Source organism: Sphaeramia orbicularis, unplaced genomic scaffold, assembly GCF_902148855.1.
Source record: "Sphaeramia orbicularis unplaced genomic scaffold, fSphaOr1.1, whole genome shotgun sequence".
NCBI lineage: Eukaryota > Metazoa > Chordata > Actinopteri > Kurtiformes > Apogonidae > Sphaeramia > Sphaeramia orbicularis.
Window position 1 is genome coordinate 279,529 of NW_021941594.1, and position 13,742 is coordinate 293,270.

At 35.1% G+C, this 13,742-nt stretch overlaps 1 pseudogene; it reads right to left on the minus strand.

Annotated features, from left to right (window-relative positions):
- Positions 1 to 714: 714 nt before the first annotated feature.
- LOC115416345 (probable carboxypeptidase X1) lies at positions 715 to 13,257 on the minus strand (annotated as a pseudogene).
- Between the last annotated feature and the right edge of the window lie 485 nt (positions 13,258 to 13,742).

Consider the following 13,742-nt stretch of genomic DNA (forward strand, 5'->3'; position numbering starts at 1 on the left):
TAATGTCATTTTTTGCACTAAAACAAAGACAAAAATTTGAAGTTGTCATTATTTATAGACATAATGTAATATTATTTTTTTCACATCAAACCAAGAAGAAAATATGAAGTCATTATTTCTTGTCGGTTTCTTCTGCTGGTATTATTTGACTGTAGATCATATTGGTCTGTATGTGGAACCGCAACTAAAATGAGTTCCACAGCCTTGACTGTGGAATTTTTGCACTTTGCAAATTCATCTCACGGGCCGGATTGGAACCTTTGGCGGGACACATTTGGCCCCCGGGACGCATGTTTGAGACCCCTGATTTACAGATATATTCATTATTATTATATATTACCCCTCTATTTTGTACTAAATTAAAAATGATTGGGTTTCCTGGTGTGTCCACACATACCGCATCATGTTTCTTCTTCTTCTTCTCTTGTTCTAACATATGTCAACATCTGTTTTTTTTTTTTTTTATTCACCTGACTCTAGTTGCGAAAAAAGGTCTTTCCATTGCAGTTTTTTTCATGGTATACCATTTGCGCTATGGCCCCAAAAAACCAACTCTCGCCAGCGCAAAAACTTTTAATCGAAAAATGAGACTTTTTGGTGAAATTGTCATTTTTCTATTGGGTAAATTTTTATGCACAAGTAATATTTGCACAATTTGAGGGTCAATGGAAAAGTGACTAGTGACATACAGGGACACTGGAACTATTTTTTAATTTAATGTTATTCGATGATTAGGTTAAACTTTTTTTTAATATTTTCTCATAATTACGAGGTCAGGATGTGTCGAACTTTTCTGTCTTTAGTGGATTCTTCGTGTTTCCGTAGTCGTCGACCCTGTTATAACGTCCTCTTACTAATCACCGGGGGTGGGGGGGTTATTCTCCATCATCAGACCCTCCGGGCCTCTGGGGACCGGGCCCTCCTCGTCTGGACCCGCTGACCCTCCCGGCGCCGGTTGATGGCTTTGGTGCTGGCGCGAAGCTTTCGGAGCCTCAGGGCCCGGAGCCGGAGCTGCAGGTCCTGGGGGATCTTCCCCCCTTTGGCCCTGATCTCCTTCAGCCTCTGGATGGGAGTCTTAGTCAGAGTGAAGTCACAGACGGTGGCGTGAGGTTCCAGACCCACGTTACAGCGACGCATGGACGGGAAGTACCCCTCGGCCCAGACCACCACCTTATACTCGCCAGGGTTCAGGAGGCGCCAGTAGTCCCCGTCAGCAGCTGGAACCGAAAACACAAGCACAGTCACAGAGTTTTATAGTTTATATTAACGTACTGGATTGGACAAATATGAAGAGAATTTATTTCCAGTGAGGGGCCGGAGGATTTATACGAACACTTGACAAGGTTCTAATAGTTTTGGATTTTTCATTATAGTTTAGTTTTATTTAGTTTTGACTTTTTTTTTCTCTAATTCAGTTGGTTTTAATTTGTTTTTAGAGCAGGTTTGCTAGTTTTTATTAGTATTCGTTATTTTCTAAATGCTTAGTTTTAGTTTAGTTTTAGTTTCTTTATATCTTTTCTCTTCTTCTTGTCGTATTCAAATAAATCCCAGACAGGACTCTGCTGCTTTGTCCCAGCTTTAGTCTCCATGTTTCCAGGTAGAGTGGGGACCAGAAGACGACTGGAAACCACAAGTGAACACAAGTGACAGACCCTTAAATATCATATGGTGCCACTAGCTAAAATTGCTTGAGGAAAATAAATCGATTTCATATCAATCCGACACTGACAAAAATGAAAACGAAGGGAATTTTATCCATAATTTTTATACATTTTAGTTAGTTTGTAAAAACACAATACAGTTTCAGTTAGTTATCATTTTTTTTTCTTTTAATTTTAGTTTTTATTTATTTCAGGTAATGAAAGTGTTTTTACAATTCTAGTTTTCGTCATTTCGTTAGTTTCGTGAATGATAATACCCTTGCCACTAGAGGGAGTAATGAGTCAGTCTGGAAAACTAACACCAGGGGGCCTTTGAGCAAAGCAGCAGAAAGGGACCAGGTAGGGTGAGAACCATAAAGAAACAACTAAAGATTTTCACTAGTAAAGGTGTTGGGCTTTTTATCAGAGAATTAAGAGGTAAATTTCGAAAAAAAACAAAACAAAACAAAACCGAAATTTATGAGAAAAAAACTGAATATTTCTGAGAAGAAAAACCAGAAAAATAAATTTACAAGAAAAAGAAATTTGAGAAAAAGAAAACTTAAATAATTGGTAAATTTACAAGGACATTCTCTTAAATAAACTCAATTTTTTTTTTTTAATTTGTGAAGGAACACACAAGTTAAAAAATAAAATAAAATAAAACTCAGATATTGTTTAAAGATAAAGTGGTCAATTTACCAAAGAACAAAACTTTGGATATTCTCTGTGAATTATGGGGTAGATTTACAAAAAAAAAAAAGAAGAAAGAAAGAGAGGAGAAAGAAAGAAAGAAAGAAAGAAAAGAAAGAAGAAAAAGAAATTTACATGAAAAGGAAATCTGAGAAGAAAAAAAAAACTATTGACAAAATGAGTTTTTTTTTTTTGTTTTTTTTGCCAAAATCTCCAAATACTCAATTTCTGGTTCTGGTGGGAAATGGTGTAAATTTCCCTCTGGGATGAATAAAGAATCTATCTATCTATCTATCTATCTATCTATCTATCTATCTATCTATCTATCTATCTATCTATCTATCTATCTATCTATCTATCTATCTATCTATCTATCTATCTATCTATCTATCTATCTATCTGCTTCTGTCTGTCTGGTCTGTCTGTCTGTCTGTCTGTCTGTCTGTCTGTCTGTCTGTCTGTCTGTCTGTCTGTCTAATACTCGATTTCTGGTTCAGTTTTTTGTGTTTCCTGATACATTTCAAAAAATGACAATTATTTTAGAAACAATTTTTAGGAGATGATGTTATTCTCTTTAAATAATATTGTAAATTAAAAAAAAAAGAAAAAGAAAAGAAACAACATAAACTAAAACAGTAGGTCTTATTCCTTTGATAGAACAGGGTTAAAGACAGTGGTTTTGGTTGAGAATCTTTTTTTTTTTATTGTCAAATACCAGAACATTTAAAAAATCTAGACGTATAACATGAAAATCTATTAAAATGACAAAATGTTTCTTTAATATTAAAATATACAGCGTTAAAAATGTACTGGATTGAGCAGATATAAGGAGAATTTATTTCCAGGATTTATACGACCACTGGAGGGAGTAGCGAGTCAGTCTGGAAAACTAACACCAGGGGGCCTTTGAGCAAAGCAGCAGAAAGGGACCAGGTAGGATGACATACCATAAAGAAACAACTAAAGATTTTCACCAATAAAAGTGTTGGGCTTTTTATCAGAGAATTAAGAGGTAAAGTTAGAAAAAACAAAACAAACAAAAACAAAACAATACTGAAATTTATGAGAAAAAAAGTGGATAGTGTCTGAAAATAAACCAGAAAAACAAATTTACAAGAAAAATTAATTCGAGAAAAAGAAAACTTGAATAATTGGTAAAATTATGAGGATGTTCTCTTAAAATAAACTCATACTTTTTTTTTTAATTTATGAAGGAACACACAAGTTAAAAAACACAAGCAAACAAACAAACAAAAAAACCTCAGATATTGTTTGAAAATAAAGTGGTAAATTTACTAAAGAACAAAAGTTTGGATATTCTCTGTGAATAATGGGGTAAATTTATAAATAAATAAATACAAAATTACATGAAAAGGAAATTTGAGAAGAAAAAACTTTTTGACAAAAAATGACTTTTTTTTTGCTGAAATCATCAAATACTCAATTTCTGGTTCAGTTTTTTGTGTTTCCTGATAAATTTGAAAAAATGACAAATTATTTTAGAAATTATTTTTAGGAAGATGATGACATTCTCTTTAAATATTATTGTAAATTTAAAAAAAAAAAAAAGAAAAACCTACATAAAACTAAAACTTAGGTCTTTTTCCCTTAATGGAACAGAGTTAAAGACAGTGGTTTTTGGTTTGAGAATCTTTTTTTTTTTTTTTTACTGTCAATACCAGAACATTTAAAAAATCTAGACGTATAACATGAAAATCTATTAAAATGACAAAATGTTTCTTCTTTATTAAAATACACAGCGTTAAAATTAAGCAAAATGACAAAAAGTTGAGACTCTAAAACTAAAAGACATTGACTTGAATATGAACCCACTGTCTGTTGCGGTCGTCATGGTAACGCCTCCTCCATCCCCTACCTGATCGGATGTCGTGGTCGTGGTCCTCCACCTTAATGATGGCGTCTGGTATTCCTTTTCTGGTCAGTTTATCTCTCACCACTCCTTTAATCCCCCTGTGAACCTGATGAAGACAGAAACACCTTGAACAACAGCAGACGGAGATGGACAGAATTGGACAGATGGACAGATGGACAGGTGGACAGAGGACAGGTGGACAGACGGACAGGTGGACATGGTCTTCATCGAACCTGTTCCATGTAAACCAGCAGAGACTCCTTGTTGTTCTCCCACTCGAAGGGCAGTTCGCTGGCGTGAGGAAACTTATCGCAGGACAGTTCCACCGTCACCTCGAAGCAGTTGGTGTGAAGGTAACTGAAGTCGTTCATACCTGACGCAAAAACGCACGAAAAAAACACTCAAACATACAAACAACTGCAACCAAAGCAACAACTAACCATAAAACCTTTAACACATAACAGTTTGTGAATCTGACTGGATGTCACTCACTTTCATGTGACCTTTTTTTTTACCTGGAAAAATCTGCGTTTCTATCTCACCGTCTGATAGGACACGAGAGGGTGAAGGCGTTGTTTTCATTAGCAGTTCCTTCAAACATCTGTCCAACTACTGGTCAGATTCATTTTTAATTTTTTACGTATCTTCCTTTAGATCAGGGGTCTCAAACTCATTTTCTTGAGCCCGATTTGATCTCCAGTGGGCCGGACCAGTAAAATAATAACAGAATAACCGATAAATAATGACAACTCCAAATTTTTGTCTTTGTTTTAGTTAAAAAAAAAAACATTAAATGATGAAAATGCTTACTTTTATAAACTATCCAAACAAAAAAGATGTGAAAAACCTGAAATTGCTTAAGAAAAATAAGTGCAATTTAACAATATTTGCCTATTCCTCAACTTATCATTTCTACATGTGCATTATCGGATCTACAAAGACACTGAGGAACAGGCAGAAAAGTGTTTAACCCTTTCATGCACAAATTCTGAGAACCTTAATCAAAATATTTTCCTGAGTGTTTTTATTCCTCTTTAGGCATGAAAAAAACAATGCAATTGAAAATTTTGTTCTGAAAAATAAATAAACAAAATAAATAAATAATATAAAAATTATTTTAAAAAATAATTTAAAAAATGCATAAAAAAATAATAATGAAAAAAATTCTTATGAACCTATTTTTCATGAAGTTGCAAAAATGTCCACTCAGCTGGACACCACACATTTAATTTTTGACACAGAAACATGTATTTACTGATAAATATGTGAAAACTATGGGGAGGGCTTGTGATTCTGGGGGTTTATGCTCAGGAAAGATCTACATAATATTACCAATTCATATCAGAAAAGATATGTAGTGTATTAAAACTTTAATAAAGATATGTGTAAAAAGACAAAAAAGAAATGAAAAGAACAACAAAATCCACGTATTCAAGAGAACAGCTGTAGAATAGCTGTCCACTGTAGTGGCCAGTATGCATGAAAGGGTTAAATTGTGCTTAATTTTCTTTAGACATTTCAGGTTGTTCATATTTGTTCAGGTTATTCACATTTTATTGTTACAGGATAGTTCGTAAATGTAAATATTTTCATACTTAATGTTATTTTTTGCACTAAAACAAAGACAAACATTTGAAGTTGTCATTATTTATAGGCATAATGTAATATTGTTTTCACATCAAACCAAGAAGGAAATCTGGAGTCATTATTTTTTGTAGATATATGTCACTATTTGACTGTAGATCATATTGGTCTGTATGTGGATCCTGATCTAAAATGAATTCCACAGCCTGGACTGTGGAATTTTTGCACTTTGCAAATTCATCCCTGGTCGGATTGGAACCTTTGGTGGGACGTATGTTTGAGACCCCTGCTTTAGACAGTGTGTACAAAGACTGTTCACAGTTTTCAGAAATTGTGATTTTTGAATCTTGACAAATTTTTTGAAATATTAAACATTCGCCGTACTTAAGCTGGTCCATGTTTGATGGTTTATGACATGTAAATGGTTCCAGATATGAACATAGTTACTGTTTAGCACTGATAGAAGTCACATATGGACTTTCATTTGGATCTGTGACCTTTGATCTTGAATGACCTTGAACGGACAAACTCAAGGTCACCAATGTCTAGATTTCAACAATGTTCTTTTCTGAAACTACTGGTCAGATTCATTTATCCTCCTCAGACCCAGCTATGGGTTTTCTGTCTACATTTGTGGACAAGAGTTTCAGAACTTTATACAAAAAAAAAGAAAGAAAAGAAAACTGTCCATCGCAAAGGACATTCCATAAAAAACGTAAAAACTGCATCTGAGAAAACTGTTGCATCATGATGTTTCCAATATAGGCACTTATTTAATAAAAAACAAAAAAAAGCTGGTACTTTGCTGACATTTCCTGGGTCTTAGGAGCTTAAAAAAATGTATGTAGCTTCCCATCGTGTCCACTGGTGTTACACACAGAACCTGCCCAGTTAAACACATATAAATTGCGAATGATTTTACAACAGCGGTCATTTTTGTGAACACTCTGCCTTGAATAATTAGTTCAATTCCCAAAATGTGCCTGTGAGAGAATGAAGATATTTGAAGAAATAGAGTAAAAAATAGGTGCGCATAATTTGGTGTCCTTTTGACTGTGTTACATGCAGATTTTTGTATTAAATATAATGTAAAATAATATAAAAATGGGTTTTATCTGAAAAATAGTTTCTCTTTTATCTCAGTAAGTATTTATTTTTAAATAGACCCAAACTTGCTTCATAACGTTCGTCTACATCTGGTTTGAATTTTTAGCCCCACGTCCTGTTTTTAGGACCAGTTTCAGAGAAGAACCCATTAGAAAGATCAAACTGAGAAGAACTGAACTGACATGAAAGCTCCTCCCCCCTCCTGAAACCCCTCCCCCTTCGTCACCACTCACTCCAGGTACGGTGTGCCAGGCGCCGCCGTTGATGATGTTGTTGTGGGACTGGAAGTCCTCGTAGTGCAGATGCGGCGGTCGGGGTTGACCATCATCAGGTTGGTGGAGGCGTACACCGTGGCCAGCCAACGGAAGAAGGCGTTGTCCGCCGTGGGCGTGTCTTCCTGTGGTGCCCAGTCCCGGGTGCAGTCGAAGGGGTAGGTCACCACCACCTCGCCGCCGTGGAGGTTGGCGCTGAGCACAAAGGGGATATCCTGCATCCAGCTGATGACCGCTCTGGTTTCCGGGGCAACCTGGAGGACACAACAACAACAACAGTAATATGTATCATCTGAGTTGTGGAGACATTCTGACCCAGTCATCACTGTTATCATATGGACCTGGTCACAGTCACTCAGTTCCTTATGTTGATCATTTTGCTGCTTCCAACTAGGGATGTAACGATTACCGGTAGAACGATAAACTGCGGTAAGATTGCCAACAGTTAGTATTACCGTTTAAATTCTAATTATCATGATAACCGTGTTTGATCACTGCACGTTTAGGGGAAAAACTCTATGTAAAGATCTGCTTTGATGTCAAATATTTGAGTATAGTTTAATTTATTCCAATTTTTTTTAAAAATACCTAATATGTGGAACCAATATTCACTTTTAAAGTTTTGAAAAGGTTTGTTATTTATGCAATTAATTATATACATTTTTCAAATCGGATTTTATATATTTTTTGGGGGTTTTTTTGTCCTTTTGTGCTGATATAGTAGGTTAAAGTGGAAAAAATAATAGACAGATGATATAGATGAAGCTGTGCTGAAAAAAGGATACCAAACATGGGTATAGTAAACATTTGTTTATATAGTATATAAAGGCAAAATAAAAGAACTGAAAAATGGACAAAATAGCCTCAGACCACTAAGGGTTAATATTTGAATATTCTGACAACAGAAGGTACAATTGTGCCTATTATTTTATTTTATTTCATAATTTTTTAAAAATAAAATTTGGTTAAATTATTTCGGTGTGTGTATTAGTACTTTTCGAACATTTTGAACACAACTTCAGTAATACCGCGATAATAATGATAACTGTGATAATTTTGGTCACAATAATCGTGACATGAAATTTTCATATCGTTACATCTTTACTTCCAACACATCTTTCCCTAGGATGGTGAAGCCATGACCCGCCCTCTGCCTCTAATTGGCTAGTACTCACGGCCTTCACTGATTAGATTGGTTAACTTTAGGCATGAGGACTGATGAGCCAATCAAAGGCAGAGTAGGGCGGGTCATGCTGAGTAAAATATTACTAACGTAGCACAGAGCCAGGGCTCTGCTTCGTGCTGTCCACCTCTGGAACCTGATTGGACACCTCGTCAGGTGTCAGTGCCATCCCAGGTGATTGACAGGTCACTGCACGTCTTGTTGAAAGATCCAAGATTATTGGAAATGTGAACAAGAAAGGCAGAATACCATCTTTCAAATGAGTGACACATAACGAGAGAACCTACTTTTCATGGAATACATAATTCTGAGGTCAGTTTTAAGGTGGTTTCAGAATGAGTGACTGTTTGAAACTACTGGAAATATGACTGCACATTTAGAGAAGAGATGGTGTCACCAGTAGTTCAACTGTGTGACTAGGCTAACATTATGAAAGGCTAACATTATGAAAGGTTAACATTATGAAAGGCTAACATTATGAAAGGCTAACGTTATGAAAAGCTAATGTTATGAAAGGCAACATTATGAAAGGCTAATGTTATGAAAGGCTAACGCTATGAAAGGCTAACGTTATGAAAGGGTAATGTTCCGAAAGGCTAATTTTCCAAAGGGCTAACGTTCCAAAAGGCTGATGTTATGATTGCTAACATTATGAAAAGCTAATGTTATGAAAGGCTAACGATATGAAAGGCTAACCTTGTGAAAGGCTGAAGTTATGAAAGTCTAACATAAAAGTCTAATGTTATGAAAGGCTAACATTATGAGAGGCTAACGTTATGAGAGGCTACTGTTATGAAAGGCTAATGTTATGAAAGGTTAACATTATGAAAGGTTAATGGTATGAAAGTCTAACGATATGAAAGGCTAACATTATGAGAGGCTAATGTTATGAGAGGCTAATGTTATGAAAGGCAAATGTTATGAAAGGCTAACGTTATGAAAGGCTAACTGTATGAAAGTCTAATGTTGTGAAAGGCTAACATTATGACAGGCTAGCATTTTGAAAGGCTAACTTATGAAAGGCTAACATTGTGAGAGGCTAAGGTTATGAAAGGCTAACTTTATGAGAGGCTGATATTATGAAAGGCTAACATTATGCAAGGCTAACTTTATGAAAGGCTAATGTTACGAGAGGCTAATGAAAGGCTAACATTATGAAGGCTAATGTTATGAGAGGCTAATGTTATGAAAGGCTAACATCATGAAAGGCTAACATCATGACAAGGCTAATGTTATGACAGGCTAACGTTCCGAAAGCCTAACGTTCCAAAAGCCTAAGTTACGTCATGTTTGTCTCATGTTGAATCCATTTCCATTCATGCAGCTGCTTGTGTGGACCAGGTAAAACCTACAAACTGCTCCATTTTATAATAATGAGCAAATCTACTGATGGATTTTTGGGTAAACTAAATAGAGTAGTCTGACATGTCACTGTTTCTAAAACGGCGTTTTTTCCGGACTACTTAAAAAAAACAAGTATCCCCACTTGTCCAGGGACACTTACCCACTGAGTGGAAGGTCCCACTGGACTGAATCCATCAGTTTTATTAAACCTTCTCCTGTCAGTGACATGATGTCGTAGATGTTCAGTGTATCTGGACATTTTCACAAAGCATCTGAATACTGAGTTTTATTAAAACGTAGGTGATCTTTGGTCAGACTGTTTTTTAAGGATAGGATTAAACATCACCAGGACGACGCTGAAAAAACCCTTACAGTCAAACCTCTAATTACTGGCTCACTTTTCTTGGCTCTGATTCTTTCCTAATGTTGTCGTGGAAACATTTTCCTCCTCTGTTCAGTTCTGTGACCTACATTTATGCACTGGTGTGGACTAAAACAGACACCTTACACTGCAAAATCTGATTCACTGTTTATTCTGATCTGTCTTTGCTTTTAGTTTAATATTTAATGTCTTGTTAGTTAACCCTTTAACCCTTTAACCCCTGAGCCCTGATTCCAGTTCCATTCTTGAATTTGAAATATTTTCCATTATTTTCTATTTCTATTAATTTTCAGTATTATTTGGATCTTTTTGCTCATTTTGTTGCTTACTTACATTTATTTTTGTTCCTTTTCCTGCTGTTTTGTTCAACTTTTATATATATATATTTTTTTTACATATCTATCTATCTATCTATCTATCTATCTATCTATCTATCTATCTATCTCTAATACTCAATTTCTGGTTCAGTTTTTTTGTGTTTCCTGATAATTTGAAAAAATGACAAATTATTTTAGAAATTATTTTTAGGAAGATGATGATATTCTCTTTAAATAATATGTAAATTAAAAAAAAAAAGAAAAAAAAAACAACATAAAACTAAAACGTAGGTCTTATTCCTTTGATGGAACAGGGTTAAAGACAGCGGTTTTCGGTTTGAGAATCTTTTTTTTTTTACTGTCAAATACCAGAACATTTAAAACATCTAGACATATAACATGAAAATCTATTAAAATGACAAAATGTTTCTTTAATATTAAAATATACAGCGTTAAAAATGTACTGGATTGAGCAGATATGAGGAGAATTTATTTCCAGGGAGGGGCCGGAGGATTTATATGACCACTGGAGGGAGTAGCGAGTCAGTCTGGAAAACTAACACCAGGGGGCCTTTGAGCAAAGCAGCAAAAGGGAGCAGATAGGGTGAGAACCATGAAGAAACAACTAAAGATTTTCACTAGTAAAGGTGTTGGGCTTTTTATCAGAGAATTAAGAGGTAAATTTAGAAAAAAAACAAAACAAAACAAAACTGAAATTTATGAGAAAACAAGTGGATAGTGTCTGAAAATAAAACCAGAAAAACAAATTTGCAAGAAAAATTAATTAGAGAAAAGAAAACTTGAATAATTGGTAAAATTATGAGGACATTCTCTTAAAATAAACTCATACTTTTTTTTTAATTTATGAAGGAACACAAGTTAAAAAACACAAGCAAACAAACAAAAAAACCTCAGATATTGTTTGAAAATAAAGTGGTAAATCTATCTATCTATCTATATATCTATCTATCTATCTATCTATCTATCTATCTATCTATCTATCTATCTCGTTCTGCTGTGAATCTGGTCTTTCAGGTTCATTAAAGCTGCTGTGAGTTTGTGCTTGAGTTCCTTTTCTTCACTGTTTTTTTTTACTGTGTGTTTTAGGGTCAAAACAGACTTTTTTTTTTTTTTTTTGCTAAAACCATTTGTTCACTCAGTCCAGCTTGGATTTACAAGGCTGACAATTAATACTGAACAAACAAGAACTCAAACTATGAATTATGAAAGAGCTGCAGCATCTGAAACTGACCACACAGTGAACATTTGACAGATACACAGAACCACAGATGAACAGAACCACAGACAAACAGAACCACAGATGAAGAACCACAGACAAACAGAACACAGAACGACAAACAGAACCACAGTGCTTCACAGTTACATGCATACATACACAGAATCAGCCCAAATATTTTTATTAGTAGTTTTTTATCAATTACTAGAAATTTCAGGCGACCCCATGGTTGAAAAATACTGGGTTATGGTTATGTGAACCGTAGATCTTAGTGTAGATTGACACGCAATAAAATACTGTTGAATAACACACGAAACGTTGAAAATGCGTAGGTATAGCATGACAAATACCAAAAACTGGCGTGACATACAACACCAGTTACTGAGATCAGTCTGGTGTAAATGCAGAAGCTTTAATTATTGAAACTCAACCACTCCTTCACATCATCCTTCATAGTTTATATAAACAGTAAAAACAAAAAACGACAAGGAAACGGTGGAAATAAAAAAAAAAGTCCAAATTGTCTTTTTTATAGTGCTCTATTTTATCAGTATTTTTATTTTATTTTCCAGTTGAATTTGTATGAATTTAAATAAATCCTACATTCAGAACGCTCACCACAGACACGTCAGGGGTTAAATCAGGGGTGTCAAACTCATTTTAGTCAGGGCTACATTCAGTCTAATATGATATAAAGGGCCGGCCAGTAAAAATAATAGGATAAAAACTTATAAATAATATCAACTCCGACGCATTTTCTCTATGTTTTTGAGTGAAAAAGTAACATTTCATAAGAAAATGTTTACATCTACGAACTGTACTTGAACGAACATAAAAAAATATATGAAACCTGAAAATTCTAACGAAAAATAAGTGCAATTTTAACAATATAGCACCACAGTTTTATTTATCATGTGCATCACACACTTACAGATAACAGTAGATCTACAAATACACAAAACATTTAGAAACAGGCAGAATATGTTAAATTCACATATTTTCTTAAGACATTTCAGGTTGTTTTATTGTTCAGTTTTCACTTTTTTTGTAAAAGGTTAGTCTGTAAATGTAAACATTTTTTGTGTAATTTACTTTGTTTACACTGAAACAAAGAGGAAAAAATAGCTTTTTTTCATTATTTATAGGTTATTATGATAGTATTTTACTGGTCTTACCCACTTTAGAGAATGACCTAAAATGACTTTAACATCTTCCATTGTTAAAATCTTCTGTGTATTTTTGCATTTCACAATTTATCCCACGGGCCAAATTGGACCCTTTGGTGGGGCGGTTTTGGCCCCCGGGCCGCATGTTGACACCTGTGGGTTAAAGGGTCACTGTTATGTTGTCATTCTCCTAAACAACCACTAGATGGGACTAAAGGACAAACTCCTCACAACTTCATGCAGGTCTATAATACTCCTGCTGTTCTTTGTTGGTGTTCTCACCGTGGCGTCCTCCTGGGTGTAGTATTCTGGGATGGGGATGTAATGGTTGGACACTTTAGATTTATCCGCCGCCGCTTCTTGTGAATCCCACATGATGTTGTTCAGGTCTGGAAAGTTATGGTTCAGGTCGATTCCCTCAAGCTGTACCGTCCATCAGCCCAGGGCCAGTTCTGAACCCTGAGGATCCACCAGAGTCAGAGTCAGTTTATAAAACCAATGAAACAGAAACCGGACTACGACAGAAAATTAATGAGTCCAATTCAATCACAACATGGAACATCCTCTTAAAGAAGGGATCATGGGTTTCTATGTTTTATTAGGTTATTAAAAATAATCATATCTGTCTGAGATGATGCTAATATCAGAGTCAGACCAAGAAAAGCATAAAAATAAGGTTCTAGACTAAACAGGTGATCAAAATGTGACATTTTCAGCAAAATCTCTCATTAACTGAAACATAACCCCCAGTGTGTCCATCCACTGTCTTGATACGGACTCCATGGGTTTACTGGGGAATCAATGTTGTAGAAGATGACGGTGTTTCCGTGGCAACTACGGAGCCTCTGAACATCCAAAGGGTCATATGATGACCATGAAAAGATGAAAACTGTATTTTACACAATTTTTACATGGATTGATAGGATTAGTGGATCAACAGGTAT